Source organism: Danio rerio, chromosome 7 (genome assembly GCF_049306965.1).
Source record: "Danio rerio strain Tuebingen ecotype United States chromosome 7, GRCz12tu, whole genome shotgun sequence".
Taxonomy (NCBI): domain Eukaryota; kingdom Metazoa; phylum Chordata; class Actinopteri; order Cypriniformes; family Danionidae; genus Danio; species Danio rerio.
This window is the reverse complement of record NC_133182.1, coordinates 73,898,045-73,919,621: the sequence shown is the minus strand read 5'-3', so window position 1 is coordinate 73,919,621 and position 21,577 is coordinate 73,898,045. Positions and strand designations below refer to the sequence as shown.

Here is a 21,577-nt window from a genome sequence, read left to right as displayed (position 1 = left end):
GTTTCACACGGCTTTTTGATTGACTGGTGAACATACAGTTGAAGTCAGAATTATTAGCCCTCCTTTATTTATTTATTTATTTATTTATTTATTTATTTATTTATTTATTTATTTATTTATTTATTTATTTATTTATTTATTTATTTATTTATTTATTTATTTATTTTTATATGTTTCCCAAGTGATGTTTAACAGAGCAAGGAAATTTAATTTTCACAGTATGTCTGATAATATATATTTTTTTCTTCTGGAGAAAGTTTGTTTTTTTATTTTGGCTAGAATAAAAGCAGTTTTAATAAAAAAAAAATTTAAAAAATATATAAATATATATATATATATATATATATATATATATATATATATATATATATATATATATATATATATATATATATATATTTTTTTTTTTTTTTTTTTTTTTTTTTTTTTTTAAGGTCAAAATTATTAGCCCCTTTAAGCAGTTTTTTTTTCCGACTGTCTACAGTCCAAACCATTGTTATATGATAATTTGCCTATATACCCTAACCTTAACTTAATTAACCTAGTTAAGCCTTTAAATGTCACTTTAAGGTGTATAGAAGTGTCTTAAAAAATATCTATAGTCAAATACTATTTACTGTCATGATGGCAATGAGTTATTAAAACTATTATGTTTAGAAATGTGTTGAAAAAAATCTTCTCCCCGTTAAACAGAAATTGGGGTAAAGAATAAATAAACAGGGGGCTAATAATTCAGGGTGGCTAATAATTCTGACTTCAACTAATGCAAGTTACAGGATATTCCAGATTTTTTAAAAGTAAAGCTCAGGGCAACAAAATGTACAAATAAAGGAAGTATGTGATTTATGAATAGGAATTTACTTTATTAAAGGCTAAATATTTAATCATTTGCATTTGACTGAGTGCATTTAAAGGTTTGTAGCTGGAGTTTGTACCAACATCGAAGTGTGCACATGTACAAATATATGTTAATTTGATTAGCGCTCGCATTTGACTTGACCTTCCTTTTATTTAAATAAATAATAAAAATAAATCAAGCAATACACTTCGCAGTGTACATGAATAGGACCAATTCATGAACATGTAAAATACTCACAGAGGGCAATTTACATGTTAACATGATAGAAATATTTGAGTTATGAATAGGAATTTAGATTTTCCAAGGCTAAATGCTTCAAGTACATTTCTGCTTTAGATTGACTTATACGATTGGAGTCAGAATTATTAACCATCCTGAATTATTACCCCCCCCCCCCCACCCTGTATTAATTTATCCCCCGATTTCTGTTTGATGGAAATCAACACATTTTAAACATAATAATAACTGATTTATTTTGTCTTTGCCATGATGACAACACATATTATTTGACTAGATATGTTTCAAGATGCTAGTATTCAGCTTAAAGAGACATTTAAAGGCTTAACTAGGTTAATTAGGCAAATCATTGTATAAGGATGGATTGTTCTGTTGAAAATCGAAAGAAATATTGCTTAAGGAGGCTAATAATATTGACCTTAAAATGAGTTTTAAAAAAATAAAAACTCCTTTAATTTTAGCCAAAATAAAACAAATTAGACTTTCTCCAGAATAAAAAAAAAATATCAGAAATACTGTGAAAAGTTTCTTGCTGTGTTAAACATCATTTGGGAAATATTTGAAAAAAATTCACTGGAAGGCAAATCATTTCGACTTCAACTGCACTGTAAAACGTTGACCTTCGATTTACAGTAAATTACTGGCTAATAGTTGCATTACTTTCACAGTGATGTACTGTATGTAAATTCACAGTAAATTACTGTGAGGTACTTCATAATAACTGTAAGTATTTCCAAATATTAAAAAAGTGCCTGTACTAGCATAAAATGTGTATTAATATTTATGTTGAATAAAATAGTAATATCATTTGAATTCCTATAACTAACGTGCAAAAGATATAGCCTATTCTACAGTAATTTGCTGTAATCTTGATGCCTGCCTTAATTTTACAATACAATTCTGAATACGTAAAGAGTAAAACTACAGAATTGCCACTAATGTAGTTTACTGGGAAAAATTACAGTAACATGTTGTGAAATTTTGGGAATTTATTACAGTGTGTATGTGTACTCTGAACATTTGGACTTAATAATGTGGAACTATCATGATGTTGTGTGTTTTGTGGACACGCAGTCTTGTTTTTTTTTTTTTTTTTTTTGGTGGGATCCCTCCTGGAGTGTTAATGTAGTGCCAAGTTAAACACCTCTCTTGTTAATTGTCCTAACGAGTCCATGCTTTGCCCGTGAACAGCTTTTTTAATGGCTTGTTTTATGGGCATGTGGAGCTCCAAGGCCAGACGGGGCTCTCCGTCGACCCTTACGAGGGCAACATTCATGTGGTACTGGCCGTGATGCACAGCTTTTCCCCTTTTTTTGACGTCAGCTCTATTCCCCCACCCTTGGATTTTGCTGAAGCCCACCTGCCTCTGAGTCCTGGAGGTCACGGGGCGGGGGAAATGGCAGGGTTAAGCACCGTGCAACTGTGTTTCAGCCGCTGTGGTCACTTGCAATTATACCCCAGCTACATCACCCACGAGACTAGTTGCGGGTTTTAGGATGCATGTTTTGCTTCATGTTGTTTTTCGTGGTGACAATTTACAATTAGTTAATGCATTTACTAACATGAACATTACAGTATTTTTAGATGGTAATGTAAATGCAGTTGTTCATTGTCACAGCGCGTTAACTAACAAGCATTAATTTGGATGTTAATAATGCATTAGTAAATGTTGAATGATGATTAATAAATGCACTATGAGTATGGTTCATAATTAGTTCATGTTATTAAATACATTAATGAAACCTCATTGTTTGTGTGACCCTTTGCATGTTTCTTGTAATAACTCATGGATTACAGCTGTGAATTTGCAGGTCACAATACTTGTACATCATTTATTAATCATAGTTCACCATTAATCAGTGCATTATTAACATCCAAATTCTATGAACTAACTATGAACTAATATTGAACAACTGTACAAATACTGTAAATAAATGTATTATTTATTGTTTGTCCTTGTTAATAAATGCATTAATTAATATTAACTAATGCAACCTTATTGTAAAGGGTTGCAATTACCATAGTTTATCTTTATAATTACTATTATTATTATTCATTATGATCAGCGTAATTAATAACAAATTACAATAACCATGTTAAATACAGTTACATCAATTACATTAGAGTTAATCTGCATTTAGACCATTTAGGATTGGATTGTATTTATATAATATTTAATTGTATTTATAAATGCATTAAAATTTTGTTTATTATTATTTACTTAATTTATTTCATGTTTTAAAGTCACATTAATTTGATTTACACAACACACACACACACACATACACACACACACACACACGTACATTGCTTTTCATATTTGTACCACTTTCTATTTGTATATGCTATAATATTTTACACAACTTACACATTTATATATTTTAAACATATATGTTTTTGTGTGTTTTACTACTATAATTATACTTACAACTTAATTAATGTTTGGCTTAGTGTAGAAACGATTGTGAGACACACACAGACAACAACAACAAAGGCTGCATGGAAGAATTTGTTTGTTTGTTCTTTCATTCGTCTTTAAAAAAACAATATTGTCAACAAAATGTCGCCTATCTAACTTTAAGCTAATATTTAGGTCATAAAATCACCACAAATTTTAGGGGGATTGTAAACTCGGGGTCAACACTTTGAGATGAAATGATTTCCTGAGCTTTGCACATAATCCCGCCATATATGTCTGATGATAGAAGTGGGGAAGGATTTGCACGGTGACCCTTGGCGGGATCCCTACGTCTCTGTTTGCCCTTCTATGGCAGCTTCCACCTGCTGTGTGTGTGTGTGTGTGTGTGTGTGTATGAAACTCATGTGGCAACTCTGAAAAATACAGGCCAATTCAATGTGCGTTATTCCATATCTTTATATATAGTCTGGACTGTCAGCTGACCCTTTTTTTCGTCTTAGATATGATCATGTTATTTGACGTCGCGTAGGAATTGGAATTCCTACATTAAACATGGTAAAAACACATCTTTTGACAGAATTATTCAGTTTGAATTGATGTTCAGGCCTGAAATCCGCACACTGTATGTTTCACTCAATCTATATTTATATATAGTGCTGCTGATATCGATATACGGGAAAATAGTCTGCGTTTTACGTGATTCTTGGTCTGGTTTGCAGCGTGGTTCAACCTGGAATGTCGATTTATTCTCTTACCTGCACACAGATAAAATGGAGGTTGCAGAGAATCGGCGGTATACGTGGATGATGCTGGTTTGCAGTTGTTGTAGCTCCTCTTGGACGCAGACTTTGCTCCAGGCTGCTTTTCTTTCTGATTGTTGCACGACCGTGAACAGATACATTTGTACTGCTTAACCGCACACACACTGAATGTGATCCTGGATTTTTTTTAAGTGTGTGTTTAAATGATGTGCTTTTGCTGTTTTCTAAGGCTTATGCTCTTTTTGAGCATCATCAGTGTCTGTGTATGCGTGAATTGCGTTAAGAGCTGATTTTGTCGTTCTCTTATCGATAAAAATAATGATATAATTTTACAAACAAATCGCTTGAGGTGGATTTTGAGCAATATTTGATCAAATTGTCGGTGATGCACTCATGCACACACACAGGGATAGAGAGAGACACACACATGACACACACACACACGGGCGCACGCAGGTGTTTTATGATACACTGATATTATTCGATTGACTCACTGACATGCTCGGATTTTTTATCAGTTTTTCTTTTTTTTATTAGATTTTAAAATTGTATTATATTATTACGCCAATTATATGATCTACACAGATTTACACATCTGGACCCTTTTAGGTTGCAAAAGAGGTCTCGAATGAAACCGAGCCCAATAACACCATACTCATAATTTTGTATGTCTGTATACAAATAAAATGCGCATATTTTTAAACCAGGTTTTATTCTTTATTTGTTGTTTTATTTAATAATTTATTCGGCTAGAATTCAATTCAATATGCTAATTATGTAGTTCTTATTACGTTTGTTTAGGAGGTGTTAGGTAACTTTACCCGTTCAAATGTTGCTGTTTAAAATGGATGCTATTTCATTAAATTATAATTGCTAATTAATTCATTTTTGCATAATTAATTAATCTAAAAGTTGAATGCGTAATTGTTTTGGAAAGGCACGGGATTTGATGTCTTTAAAAAAATCTACTAACTGATTAATTAGTGTTTAATGCTAAATTACGAGTTTTGATAATTAGTATGATGTATTTAGCTTTATTTGCGTTATTTGAAGCATTCGTTGTACAGTGTGCACAAAATGAAAAAAAAACTAAATTCTTAACAGAAACGCTCTAATTAATTAACTAATTATTTATTTAATTATTTTGTAATTAATTTATTTTTTACACATGTATAAAAAGCATTTTAAATTTTAAAAAGCAAAGACATTTGCGTAAGACAAACACTTTGTAACATCACATAAAAAAACACGAATGCAGGACATGAGCATATTTAGATATTAACAATATTTTATTGTTTTCATCGGCGCATTTATTTATCCATCTAAGTATTAGTGAATTTAAAATTCGTTTTGACACAGTCAAAACAACAAACGTTATAATTTACCCAGCATATCCGACATTTTGCGCCAGTATAGGAGCGTCCAGCTCCTCTCAGCCTCATGCTGGACATATTTGTTCCACATTTTCTATAGGTACCTTGGTAGTATCAGGTTATAGTCTAGCTGTAAAACGCCCTTCTCCTTATGTTTTTATTGACTTTCATTGCTACTTTGGAAATAAATAGCTAACTTTAACGGTTATCTCAGAAACGACAGCATTTAGAAAGGAGTTTGATCTGATTCTACGATTAGACATTCTGCATCCCTGCAATAATAAAATAATGCAAACAAAACTGCGCATTGTTGAAACATTACACACTGTCATCTGCTATAAGAGATGGCATATTTTCATCTGCATTTTAAAAAGAATGACACCTTTTCCTCTTTCTGTTTGTCTGTGCGTGATAATTAAGACACGACTTTGACACGCATCATATTTGATTCACTTATCATATATCTGCGAGCTGATTTATATCATAATAAGACCGATGTCGTTTTATCTATGTGAGGCGTGATGTTACACTGTCATCAAATAATTTTGCAGTTAGTGCAATATTACTTATTCTGTCTTACAGCGTTTATTTATTCATACGGTGTCGTTATTTTCTGTATTATTATTTATGATTTCCATCATATCTTATTTTATTCCTAGGTCATGATATTTTGTTTATGCTTCACAATTTCAAAACAACAACAAAAAAAAGGGTCTCCAGTCGTGCGCGCTCCACTCGATTCAAGTGTGGCTCTGCGCGTAAAAGTTAAGATATACCTTGAAGATAGACACAATTTTAAGTCGTTTACATCAGACATTTACCTGTATGCGTATTTGTGTGTTAGATTTGATCCGGTCCGGTGACATAAAGCAGGTAAACATCTGCTGGAGATGCCTGATAGGGAGCATAGATTCATGACAAGGCAGGTTCATGTGATGTTTGAGCCCCTTGGCCAGAGTGAACATAAGAGGGCGCTGCCATTGCACCTGGTAACACGTCCTGCCCCACACAGCCACTCGCGGCTTCTGACCGGACAATACTCCAGTCCTTGTGCTGTCAATGCCATTGAGTCCCAGTGTGATTCAAAGCGGCCATGCGCCACAACGCTCGCCTCCTCTGCTGCTGCAGTGCACGCGTCCGGTGGAGGGCCCGTTCTCCAAAATCTGTAGCTATTGAGTAGTGACCAGGTTAAAGTTGGTTATTGTTTAACCATGCAGAAAGAAATGTTAATAACGCGCGAGATTCTTTCATTAGGGATGCGTGAGAATTTGCTTTGATAGCTCTATCTGAATGCAACTTGAACTTGCGTGCAGAATCCCTGATATTTCATGCACTTTAATAAAAAATAAATAAATAAATATAAACAAGAATTTTATTCAGCTTTTAATGCAGACAGCTGTCAATATATATGAATGTTCTTTCCTTTTTCAGTTCCTCGCGGCTTATTTTTGGCCTTTATTATTCAGTTTTGGCACGCGTCTTGAATCAGGATGAAAAGCGCCTTTAAAAACATAGAAAACGCGCACGCACGTTGATTTAAATGTCTTTTTTATATAGTGGTGATCATTTTTGTCCACTCTAAAATTGCCAAACAATGCCAGCATTTTGTTTTTGTCATACATAAAACACTGCACTTTATATGGGTTATGCGGATTTCATTGTTTGCACGGCGATGGAGCGAGGTTTACGCACACATCTCTAGTCAGATCAATCAGCATGTTCACCAGAGGGGTTGGTCATGCATATCGGGATGTCTGTTCAGTCATTCCCAGTCATATTCAGGACACAGCATTCGCACTTGATTGGAGCCAACAGATAAGAAACACATTTGGGCTATATTAAAAGAGCGTGCAGTGACGATTATGAGTGTATCTGTTGAAGAAAATGAAGCTCAGGTGATATTTGCGTCCGTAAATACGGCTATCAAGCGCCAGACAGGACCACACTGCATATTCAAATGTGCTTAGATTGGCCATGGCAGGTTACAAAGCGACAGACAAGCTCTGATTCTGTCCCTTTTTCACGCACCGGCCTCTTATTATCTCACTGCCCCTCTAACTCTTCACGCACTCTGTTTTCAATCCATTCATTTTTTTTTTTTTTTTTTTTTGCAATGCCTCTTTCCCAAGAGAGCAGGCACATCACCAATCCTGAGGATTCTCTCAAGGCGAAATCTGTATGCATATCAAAGATATCGACGTTTTATTTTGTAACTTTTCATTTGTCACTTCTGTTTTTTTTTTGTTCACCCCCTCGCACGTGACGGAAGTGAATGTGTAGTCCTGCTTGCTGTTTCACATTTCTGTGCGCCACACGCGTCAGCAATAATAAAATATATGCTTTTAAAACTACAACTTATATTTGCGCGAGCGCACACACGGACACCCACGCGCTATCCAAGCACACACAACAGCAAGTGCCACGTCTAGCCTATATTATTCCTGAAGGCCAAAGTGTTTAATATTGCTATTGTTAATGTAATGCATTGATAGCCGTCTGTGACAATACTTCAGAACGTGCAATGGGGCTATATGTGTTTCCTTGAAACTCCCAAAGCGATGAGTTCTGCATGCACATATTCTGTATGATATGACTTTGAATGAGAATAAAATAAAATACAATACATATTATATTTTAGATATTTATTAAAGCATAAAATACTTGTCATTACATAAAATAACAGCAGATTTCATGTGATGATAATTATTAGAATTATTATTCTATACCATTTTAAATGATTCCTTAAGTAATGCACACATCAATCAGTCATAATTTGACAGCACACAATACACATAAGTCTTATTAAAAATAATAATAAAACAATAAATAAACAATACGATTCACAATGCAGCAAATAAGACAGCACGGAATTCCTCGCCGATACCTAAAACACATGATGTGTGGATTTCGTTGTATAACCAAAAGAAGAGGAAAAACATCGGAGAGAAAAATAAACACAACACAACATATGATCATTTTCCAATAGTCATTATGCAATCGATAAAAACAGGTTAGCTGTATTTGGCAAGATTAGAGCCCCTTATAGTTGTCAATAGTCAAAGTAGTCATTGAGAGAAAGAGGAATTGTCATTTCTTTAGTGAGAATCAACAATGGAATTATCATGAGAAAAGACACTGGCCTGGGCTCAAAGGTCGGAACTGGGATACACGCTTTTGATTCGGGAAGAAGGCGTTTTAAGTGACCACCAAGAGAAGGAGAATTGTTTTGGGGCAAAGTGAAAAAAGCAAACCTGTGGAGAAACCCACCGATCTATACTACAGTTGTTACTATTGATCAAATGTCACCTCTTTGAACGCACGCGCTTGAAAGTTACACTACTTATCGAGAATTATTTTTTTGTTCAAATAAACATAACATGTAGCTAATTTTATTGTCGCTTATTTTATCGTGTATCTAAAGAGTGATTTATATGCTATTTTAATTTCCAACTGAATAAGCATTACATCTGTTCAAATGCTCTGTTAAATATATTATGATATCATTAAAAACGATGGATTTGTGTGTTTAAAGTCATGCTATAACATGCATAAACTACCAAACATCAAAACTAAAACCGAGGAATAGATTGTTGATTAAGGAACTTCAGATTTTTGCATTGCACTCTCTCCCTATCTTCACCTCCTCTGTGTGAGAGTGTGTGTTTGTGTGTATGTGAGTGTGTGTGCGAGAGAGAGAGGAACAGAAACAGAATTTCTTATGGTCAAATAATATATTTTTTAAAGGCGTCAAATCTACACATTGCTTTTTGCTTCAACTTTTGTATCGAGTCTCAAATCTAATATCAGAAGAAGCATCTCTTATCGTTTAATGTTCACCACCGTCTGCATTTGAATAAAGCATATACTGTATATAACTTAGGATACATTGTGTTTTACTCTGACAGGAATTGTATCAGGCTGTGCAGAAAAGCTAAAAAGAGGAAAGTGGAGGTTTTTGCGCTGTCTAGTTTTTGCACTGTTTTTTCCCTCGCATTCGGTGGCAGTGTCTTGATTTCTCCTCATGCACTCATATTAACATAAAGCACGATGGGACAGACCGGGAGCGTAAATACAGGCTGTAAATACTGAGATGATATTGCGATAGATAAAATACATATTTCATTTATTACGCTTAAACATGATTATACTTTATAACGATTTAACTAATGTGGTGTTACATGAATAGTACGTGCCATTTTAAGCAACATTTGATGACTTCAAAAAATAACAAGTGTAAAAAATACAGACATAATGCTTTAAATCTTAAGACTGCACAGTGTTTTGGTAGTTTAGGTCATCAGTGAGATTAAAAAAAAATAATAAAATAAAGTATTTTTAAATATATATATATATACCAGCTGTTACTAGTCTACTTTTTACAGAGCACTATTTTAAGCATATTTATAAGTTTGTTTCTCACAATGAAACAGATTTGTGCATGCACACTAAAATATATATTTGTACTCAGACATTGCTTATTTAAGAATTACAATAATAAAGCTTTACATGCAGGGCTAATGTCCACAAGAAGTGAATTTTCCTTCAGTGTAGCATATAAACTAAAAGAAAAAGAAATGTAAACAGTGTTAATCCTGTTATTTTTATTAAATAAGACGCGCACGGACAGTGCGTCGAGCTTATCGGGGTTTGTAAGCGCTCTAAAGCTAATGCTTGGGAGATATAAAGTGCGCTATCGCATTTCACAAACATCCACGTTTTGATTTGTAAATCTAAAAGTATAGCGTCTCGCGAGCGTAAAAGACGAGCGCGAAAACACACTGCGCGGCGGGGTCTGCGCGCGCGCCTCTCCGCTATTAACTTTCAGTTTCTTCCTTCTCATCCAACTCTTACTTTGTGCTGTACTTAATTCCATATTTTCAATTCCCGATCACTACTTTCCTCTTTCTCGTTCTCCATCTATCCATCCATCCCTCCCTCCCTCCTCTATCTCCCTCCTCCCTCTCTCTCTCCTCGGCTCTCTGCTGAATCTTATTGATCCAGAAGGTGGCTAATTAGCCCTTCCCGTCGTGCCTGTGTAATGAAGCACATGCGCACTGAATTAATCACAGCCATTTTTTGCAGGAAACTAATTAGCAGGAATAAAGATCCAAAGAGTTTTTTTCTTTTCAATCATCAGATCTCACTTTCACCTCTTCCTCTCTCCCTCTAACACAAGACTCATCGCCTGCTTTGCATCCAAATTATTTTTATATTGCCTTTACAACTAATAGTCCGTTTTTTACTCTCCGCAACAACAATGATCTTTCTTTTACCATCATCCTAAACGCAAACTGACCAAAAGGGACTGCCTTGATGGGATCTTTAGCCAAAGCGTCTCAATACTGGATTAAAAAGCAAGGATCTCAAAGCGGCAGCCAAACATTGTAAGTTGTAACTTTGCTTTCTCTTTCTTTCTGTCTCTCTCTTAGCGTTACGATTCTCTTTAGTTTCAATAACAGACTAAAGCGATGGCTTTCGGGATTTCGCCGTAGCAGCCCCGGCTTTGCTTATTCTCCTAGCAGGGTAAAGAACAGGCGATCGCAAGTTATTTTCATGCAAGTTGCTTTATTTACTGTCGTTTTATTAGTATCGTTACCTGTGTTTACATCTGGCTTCGTCCTCGCTCTTCTCATGACTGGAAGAAAAGAAAAGGGCAAGACAGCGATTCCTTTTTCCAAACAGTTGGATTTAAAACACACTTCTGCACGTTCGCGTGTTCACACGGGTCACAATGGGACCGAGCAGTGTCAAGAAAGGGTTTTTTGAGAGGGTGTCGATGCGCGAGGGTCTGTGGGAGAGCAGCGGGAGCGCTGCGCGATCGTAGCCGGGAGAGGAGCGTCTTAGTCCAGCCTGCGAGTCCGTCTGCGTCCGCTGAGCGGGAAGCGTCGCCCCGCTTTTCCATTTTTACACCGATATGCTCGTTCGTCTTCTACTTTCATTTCCTCGCTCATTTAGCGAGCAGAAATCCTCAACAATGCGCCCATCGTTACTTTTCGAGTCCTTTCTAGTGTGGATTTCTCCGCCCTTTGCTGTGCATTTCAGTTCCTCTACTTTTTCCTCGCTCCTGTCACTTTCTCGGTTTATTTTTCGTTCCATGCGACGTTAAAGTTGTTCTTTGCCGCTTCCCAGCCGGAGTCACATGCAAGTCGATTGGCATGTGTGTTTGTGTGAAGTGTGTGTGAGTGTTTAGGGGAGTGTGTTTGGTATAGAGACGGAGCCCCGGGTCTCAGGAGCGGATCAGCCGGAGCTCACAGAGCCCGCAGAGCCGCGCGACACACACAGCGATTATACGGCGAATGCCTTAAAACAAGAAACCCACGCATACGGCGCGAGTTTCTGAATATAAAAATCAAAACCATGCAGTGAAATGCTATTTCGACAACAAAGACTTTGATAGCGAAATCGGCGTTGTATTTTACAACTTGCGTATGCTTTCTCCTGAGGGAGAAAAGCATATGACGAAAAATAGTTTTCAAATTATAAACAAAGCTAACAACTTAGCTAGAACTAGCTTGTAAGCTACTTGAGGGGAATTTGCCCCACAAACAGCTCACATTTTAATTAAGCTAGAACTTAATGAAGACCACAGGTGTAGGATGAATTTAAAAAAAAGGAGAGTGAGAGATGGGGACCTAAAAGCTGACATCAACGAAAAGCTATAGAGATAGTCCTTCCACGGTATACGCATGAGAACAGGCGGAAATGTGGATCCATAACAATGACACAATGTAGCCCACAGTCAGATAGAAAACGAGAAAACAGAAGAGATGCAATGGAAGGACAGACAGACCCAGAGCTGACTGACTGTTTGCGAGCTCCTCATGGATGTGCAGGGTTGGGGAAGAAAGAGAGGGGGAGGTTGAGAGACTTGGGGTCAGACGGCAAGAAACAAGGGAGCAGGGGTCACCGAGTGAGTGGAAGAAAGATAAAAAAGAAAGAGAAGGGAAAAACCCAACATTACCAAGCCAGCAAAGAGTGGGAAAAGAGTGGGGTTGGGTTATGTTGTGGGGTCACGCAAACAATACAACCAGATTGAGGGGGTTAGCAGGACTATAAAAATGTACCTCAAGTTTGATCAACAAAGGAGCGGCCGGAATGAAAGCGTGTTTGATTTTACACCCGATTAGTCTTTAGTTTATGTATTTTTATTTTTCATTGGAGAACGAGAGAGGGAGAATACTCATGAAGGAAGGCATGCATGCAAAGAGAGTTGAGAGGATAGACGGGGTCAAATAGCCACGGGCCATATCGAAGAAATCAGGGAAGAGGTCAGAAAAACACGAATCCCAAGACCTTTTTATCCTTTCCGACGTGTCGTAACAAGAGGAACCAGAAGCTAACGTATAAGGATGACACACACTTGTTTAGGTTAAGATCTGTAGTATCAGCATAGGCTTTGTTTTTAGGCAAGAATTATTACAACAGAATTGGGAAAACAACCGTGTGTGAGGGGGAATTTTCAGCCCAGTTGTGCGCTTTTGTTTTTGTATTTCGATATTTTTTAGCTATTTAAAAGCGGGCAAAGTGGGCAAGCAAGCTTCTCTGTTTTTAGGAAAGAGAATGAGGGAGGGAGGGAGGAAAAGGACAGATAAGTCAGGGGTTTAATGTCTCTCGGCTCCCTGGTAGAGGGGTGGCAATAATTACAAGCGTCACGCAAAAAGGATATATAGTATAATTCAGATGCTGTGCATGGACTCTCTCTCACTCCAGCTCACCCTTATCCTTTCCCTCTCTCTCTTTCTCCCTCTCTCGGTGCTCTGGCTTTCACCATCACAAAACAAAGACAGCAGGCAAGGTCTTTGCCATCTCACTCACTCTTCAAAAACTCATGGATAGGCTATTCAGGGCTAATCCTTTTGCGGACAATGATTTTGATGGCAGTTGAATCATTCCTAGGAAGTCATATTGTTGCAATATTTGTTGTCTGTCTTGCCTTTTGTGTTTCACCCGGTCATGAAACACTTAAACATGTAGCACTCGCGTCCACATGCAAGGAGTGTATAAACCGTGTGGCGTTGCATGTGCTCGAGTCGTTCCTATTATAGACTCTGAACAGATTTGTGTGCTCGATGGGCTGTTGTAACTGTACGGATATTCGCAGGGTTACACAGAAAATGTCTGACAGAGTTGTGCATATGTTTGCGTTGTGGTTTGGCAGGACGTTAGCATTGTCTTGACATTCTTTCTGGCTTTTCTCAAAACTACCGAAAGATATAGACAGGCGCTTGCTTGTCCGTGATTTCAAATAGACAATTTGAGAGGGGGTTTGAAATAATAAACTTCTTACCGTCTACCGTTTTTGACATGTGTAAGAACACAGAACCCAGAGTGTTATGTTTGATTTTTAAACATGTCAGATTATCGTACGTTTAATTTAGCTACATTTTTAACATGACGTTGGGTTATATAAGCATTTTAAATTGTTCAGAGAGTAAAGTGATAGTCTTCATGTTGCTTCTAATTACAGTATGTTATTAATTGTATTATATATTAAATAAATAAATAAATAAATATATATATATATATATATATATATATATATATATATATATATATATATATATATATGAATGTGTAATTGTTACGATTAATTTATGAGCATTTATAACATTATTATTATTATTACTATTTTCTTATGCTTTATTTTTTCGTGATGTTGTTTGACTGCAATTTTCAAGATGTCCATGCTGTTCATATGATACTGTTGTTTGGTAAAATTGCTGCTTCAGCACTAGATTAGCTGTTTTTCTCTCTTTTTTGTCTCCTGTGGCTTGATTTCTCTTTTCTTTCTCTCATGAAAGTGATTGTATATATTGCCAAGTGTACTTGTCCTGGTAATGTATGGCATATGAATAAGGATGCTGCTATGACGAGACGGCTTGCCGAGTGGTGTGTGTGTGTGTGAGTGTGTATGGATATCGTTGTGGAGATATAGGGCAGGGGGAGACTGTGCTTTCCTCTTTACCCCTCCCTATTCTCTCTCTCTCTTTCTCTCTCTCTCTTGCTGACACCCTTAGGGAAAGCCTCAGTGATGTCCTCAGTGGTAGAGGGCCCTCTTTGGGTCAACACCAATGACAGGCCGCCTATGACTATGCTGAATATTAATAAAAAAATAAAAATAATAATAATAAAAAAAATAATGTTATAAGCATTCATTTTAATCATTATCATAATATTAAAATACATTATTCATTAAATGTAATATTTATGTTATAGTGCTTGATTTAAAATGTCAATAAAATATTACAATACAATAATATTTAAATATTAATAAACTAGTTTTATCAGATTGAATTCTTTAACTTGATATATATATATATATATATATATATATATATATATATATATATATATATATATATATATATATATATTTTAAAAAGTTTGTATATGTTTTGTCCTCATTGGTGTATATAAACGTTGAAAACACAATGTGAAGGTGAATGCGGCGTGTGCAAATGTGTGTGTGTGTGTGTGGAGAGGAGCCGATCTCTGTCACGAGTTTTCCATTAATCCAGTTGTGCCGAGGAGGCGCGCAGAGAAAGCCCAGCCACCTCCATTTGCTGTAGGGCTTGGATTGTGTGTGTGTGTGTGTGTGTGTAAATTAGGTTAGCAGGAGCACTGGGTCTGATTACACATGATGGTTTTGAATATGCAAGCCTGTGCAGTCAGGACCAGTTCTTCCAGTCGTCCCATAATGAGGGGGAGGACAATGGCGTACGTGTCAGTGTTATCATTAAACCACGCACTGGGGGCAGAATGAGTGTGGGAGGGGAGGATGGTCTGTGTGTATATGTGTGTGTGTGGGGTTCAGGGATAGTTAGGTACGCTGTTTACCTGTGTAAACTTAGCTTTTACCACAAGCTCAGCTCAAGCCAAGGTTTCACCTTTCAGACGGTTGCATTGACTGCTCCTCGCTGCTTCCTCTTTTTCCCCCTCCTCTCTCTTTTTCTGCTGTTTTCTTTTATTTGTTCACAGCGAAGTTGGCAGAACTGTCTGTGGCTTGCTGTTTCGCAATATGTTATCATGTTAACTGTCTCCAAATCATTTTGGTGGAGATTTATGGTGTAGAGAGAGAGTGTGTGTGTGTGAGGTTGCCTGTAATGAATATTCTAACTGCATGCAGATTTAAAAAAATTATAAGAGATACACTCAGAAATAAGGATATGCGATCTGTCACTAGGGTGGTACCTTTTCAAAAAGTACAAATTTGCACCTAAAAGGTCCATATTAATACCTCAAGGGTACATATTAGTACCTGAAAAGTACAAAGATGTACAATTTTTAGGTACTAATATGTACCCTTGAGGTATTAACATTGACCTTTTAGGTACAAATTTGTACTTTTCGAAAAGTACTTATTTCTGATGATATGTGTATGATATGAAGTACTTATAAAAACAGAAATATATATTTTTAAATAGCTTTCCTTACACACTTTATTTCTGCAGTTGTCAAGATCATTTCTGTTGTGCACACACACACTGATGCACATTATCCAGACTGCTAAATAAAGTAGTTTTCCATCCAAAGGAAAAAAAGGAACGACTGAAAACAGAGAAAGAAGCAGAAGTCTTCACGTGATTTAGAGCTGTTTATAGACTGGGGGGCAGCCCTGAAAATGACAAAGAGTGTATATGTGTGTGTGTGTGTATGTTTGTATATATACTGGAAATAAGGAATGTTTATAATTATTTGCAAAAGTAATCTGGAACAAGGAGTTACGCGTGAAAAAACACAAGAAATGCAGCAGTTATACAACAAATGTACATATATATATATATATATATATATATATATATATATATATATATATATATATATATATATATATATATATATATATATATATATAAATATATATATATATATAAATATGTATATATATATGTATGTGTGTGTGTGTGTGTGTGTGTGTGTGTGTGTGTGTATATATATATATATATATATATATATATATATATATATATATATATATATATATATATACAGTGCTTAGCATATATGAGTAAACCACATTTTAAAAATGAATATTATTATCCATTTCTTAGTGAATATAGGCAATGTATTTTGGTGTGTTTAAACAAAATAGAGTTATTAAACAGATATATTTATTAAAATAATATTTTAGTCACCGAGTGTCTTTAAAAATTGAAAGACAATACAATTAAATTCAAGCAAAATATTGCAAAAAAAAATTACAACCTGGAAAATTTCAACTCAATTTTTCCATTTGATTTTTCCTCTTTTTAAAATTTGTATTTAATATTTTTCTAACAGACAAATTTGTGTGTACTAGTTTGTTGTGGACCGTTATCGTAAGTTATTTTGTTAGATAAGCTCCATATTTGACTAATCTAATGCATATGCACAAATATAATTTTGTATAGCTTCCTTTTTAAAAGCTAGATTAGTGAAGGGTGTACTTGTATACGCTGAGCACTGTATGTATGTGTGTGTGTGTGTGTGGAACGAGCATCGAGGACAGGAATTCCTCTTTTATTGCGAGAAGCTGCTTTTGCACATTTTCCGTCGTCAGGGAATATTTTGAGAGACAGACGTTGCTCTCAGCATTCGTCATTCACAGCTAATGTCATGAGGACACACAATGGCTGCATTTCACAAACTCATGCGAAGCAAAATGGCTAATTTATGAAAGACTAGACAACAGAATGCCATTTCTTGTGTGTGTGTGTGTACAGTGAAACGGTCAAATAGTAACTGGAGATTGAACATTTGCATAAATATATAATATGATCCAAAAGCAGATGTTATCTCAGGGTGTTTTGCAGTTGTACGCCCCCATGCGTGTCGTGTGTGTTTGTGAGGGTGATAGTAGCACAGGCGGCTGTGTTATGGAGGCTGTGGTTGAAGTGGGTAATAACAGTTCAGCCGGACAGTTTCGAAAGGCAGTTCCTGGTTCTCTGCCACAGAGATGGACCTGCTCCCCTCCCCTCCTCCTTTTCGATGTACCCCGGAGCCCAGCGTCCGGCCCTCCGCGCTGTCGCTTATCATCACAAAGAGACAGAATGCATAAAACATGGAGGACACACAGACACTGGCAGCCCAGGTCGCCTTTCTCTCCACGCAGAAACAAAGCGTGAGGTCCTGTGGCCTGTGGCTTTGACCCGTTCTGTGCCTCCTCTCTCTCCCTCTCTCTCTCTCTCTCTCTCTCTCTCTCTCTCTCTCTCTCTCTCTCAGTCTGATTCCCTCTTTTATACCATTTTCTGTTTCCTTTCACACATTTCATACAGTAAGTGTGTGCATTTATTTTAAGTGCATGCATGCAAGTCCCTTACAAGTGTCATTTTCAAATGAAAAGTCCTCTGTAGACAATTAAAATATTACAAATAATTATAAAACACAACCAAATATGTAATATATGCATTATTATTATATTAATGTGTATACATATACACACAGTCATCCAGTTTTCCCCCAAAAGATTTTAATTTTAATTTCTCACATAAATACAGTTATTTATATATTTATATATATATTTACCCTTGATATTTTTTTTTAATATTTCCGAAATGATGTTTCACAGAGCAAGGACATTTTCACAGTATGTCTGATAATATTTTTTTCGTCTGAAGAAAGTCTATTTAGTTTTATTTCGGTGAGAATAAAAGCAGTTTTCAATTTTTTTGAAAGCATTTTAGGTCAAAATTATTAGCCTCTTTAAGCTATATTTGTTTTCGACAGTCTACAGAACAAACCATTGTTATTCAATAACTTGCCTAATTACCACAACCTGCCTAGGTAACCTAATTAACCTAGTTAAGCCTTTAAATGTCACTTTAAGCTGTATAGAAGTGTCTTGAAAAATATCTAGTAAAATATTATTTACAGTCATCATGGCAAAGATAAAATAAATCAGTTATTAGAAATGAGTTATTAAAACTATTATGTTTAGAAATGTGCTGAGAAAATCTTCTCTCCGCTAAACATAAATAAACAGGGAAAAAATAAACAGGGCTATAAATTCAGGGGGGCTAACAATTCTGACTTCAACTGTATATATATATATACACATTAGGGCTGGACTATATGGCAAAAATGCAATCTCGATAATTATTTTCCATATTGAATGATGACAATATATATTTCGTTATCAGTTGTAAATGCTTCCATATTTAAAAGAGTACCCCAACAATGACTGAAGCCTCACCATTGAATGGCATAACATATTTTCAGCCGATAAATTTTCGGTGGTCGAAAATTCATCTTTAATATCAACAGACTTTAGATTCTCATTGTTGCACATTTCTAATATGTGATTGACTTTTAAATTAATGTAAAAGTCTAGAGCTTATAATTGTTTATTGACATACATTTTATCGCGATTTGATATAATATTGTTTATTGGCCTAGCCCTAATATATATATATATATTATATACACTGTAAAAAAATTTGCAATTGAACTTTTTTTTTTCGGCCACTGGGGTCCCGAAAAAAAAAACGGAAAAATAACGGCCGTTAAATGACAGAAATTTACCGTAGCATAATGGATGTTAAATTACTGAAATTTTCTTAAATTTAAATTTCTGGTATATTTCTGTAATTTAACGTCTGCTATTTTAGGGTACATTTCTGTAATTTAACGGTTGTAATTTTTCTGTAAATTTCTGTAATTTAACGGCTGTAATTTTACGGTTAATTTATGTAATTTAGCGGGTGTAATTTTGCGACAAATTTCTGTAATTTAACAACCGTAATTGCCTCTGCCAGAAAAAAAACCTGTAAAATTACGGATATATATATATATATATATATATATATATATATATATATATATATATATATATATATATATATATATATATATATATATATATATATATATAAAATAACAAAAAAATAAATAAAATAACAAATAAACAAATACAATACAATACAAGAGATATATACAACATATATATATATATATATATATATATATATATATATATATATATATATATATATATATATATATATATATATATATATATATATATATATAAACAATATACAATATATACAATATACAAACGCAGACATAATGTTTGACTATTCTAATCGTGGTTGTGTTTATGATGTGATGGTAATATGGCTTGTGGATTGTCCTTGAGTGAGAAGTAGATTTGTGCTGTGGAGTTGATCAGTCAGGCTGATCGGGGCCCTGAGAGCGTCTGCAGATGTCATTTTTTCCAGTACATTTTACGCTTAGCACGCCATGTGATAGTAGCCTCGGCTAGATTAGCACCATGACATGAAAACAGACCTGGATTGAGTGTGTGTGTGTGCATCGGTCGAGGAGAGTCGCTGCATCATGCTCTCTCTCTCTCTCTCGATTTGGATTTGGCGGTGGGTTATATCACACAATGCAGTCATTTGTTGCATTTCTCACAGTTTTTTCTTATTACTATTATTAGTGTTATCCTTATGTCTAGTTTCAAATTCCAACCACAGTTGTGCTGTTGGACACCAAAATAGACTTTAAGAGAACATGCAGCCTATGTTTTTTTTATTTGAGTGACAAATCGGCGAGCGCTTAGATCATTTTCAGCTGCATGCGCTGTCAGTAACACAGGCCGTTTCTGTGCATGTGAGTGATGGACAGCATGTATGCATGTGTGTGTGTGTGCACTGTGTGAGGGCTGCAGGAATGCTGAGTGTGAACGGGTGAAGCCCGACAGGCCGATGGCACTTCCTCTCTGTGTACGGCACAGCTTATCCTCCTCAGGATTAAAGACAGCAGAAAAGAAAAGAGCGATGGCAGGAGCCCCCCTCACGCTCTCTCTCTCTCTCTCTCTCTCTCTCTCTCTCTCTCTCTCTATCGCCCTCCTCTCTCCCTTTTTCCGTGTTTGGAGAAGGGAAAAAAAAGCTCAAACAAAAAGCGTGATTCATTTGCAAATGTGCAGCAGCCCATACGGGTCCCCCATGGTGCACTGGGAGAGGAGGAGCGGAGAGAGAGCGAGGATGAGAGGAAATAAAGGTAAAGTAGAGTCATTCGATTGTGTCTTTGTGGCGTTGAGGCCTAGCGGCACCCGATAGGTCGGTCTGATTCTTGAATCCATTAGTTTGGTCTGAAACGGAGCGGCTATTCCAATCTGTGCCACATCCGTTCGAGTGTTTACACGTGTGTGTTTCTGCACGAGGGTTTAGTATCGTGTCTGTGTGTGTGTGTGTGTTTAGCGCTGAAGGGGTTAAGAGGCAAAGAGATACCCCTTTGTCTCGACGGCCCTCTTTGTCATTGTTGTGCTGGAATTGAGCTCGCTGCTCCTCACTTGACCACAGCAAAAGCAATAAAATGGCCCCTAAGTGCTACGGGCTCCAGTCCCTCTAACAGCACCTCTCCTTTGGGCTTTAACCTCTCCTACACACATACACACATGTGTGCAGGATTTAAACCCATGCATGTTACACCTGTTTACAAGTGTGACTTTTTATTTTTTGGGAAACTTTGTATGTATTTTTTTGTCTTGCGTTCTCTCGTTCTCTTTGCTTTTCCTAATTTTAATAATTACACTCATGTTATTATTATCTTTATTAAACTGTGAATAGTTTTAAAGGACACTGAACAGCACTACATTTATCCGGAATTTTTATTTTAAATTGTATATATTATTTAATTATTCTATAAGTTTACTCAATTGAGAAACAAAACATGATGTTTATGCATTAAAACATAATTTGTATTATTATTTCATTATAAGTTTACCCAGTTGAAAAGTAAAACATGATATTTATGTGATAAAGCATCATTTTTTTTATTTAATTATAACTGTACTGAAATAAAAAAAATGATATTTGTGCATTTAAGCATGATAAATTATTTATGTTAATTATAATTTTACTCTATTAAGAAAAAAAAACATGATGTTTATGCATTCAAGCATCATTTCTACGATTATTTAGTTATAATTTTACTGAAATTAAAA

General features: G+C 35.6%; 1 protein-coding gene across 6 annotated transcripts in view; it reads left to right on the top strand.

Annotated features, from left to right (window-relative positions):
- zfhx3b (zinc finger homeobox 3b) overlaps positions 1-21,577 on the top strand; it is a 781,589-nt gene that overhangs the window by 522,704 nt on the left and 237,308 nt on the right. Inside the window, exon 1 of one of the 6 annotated variants that reach the window (NM_001365188.1) lies at positions 10,620-11,033. The exons of 4 other annotated variants lie outside the window; for them this stretch is intronic. The gene's annotated coding sequence lies outside the window, so the exon portion shown is untranslated. Of the gene's footprint in view, positions 1-10,619; positions 11,034-20,531; positions 20,632-21,577 lie in introns of those variants that run through there. One more of the 6 variants, XM_021478051.2, reaches the window with a different exon arrangement.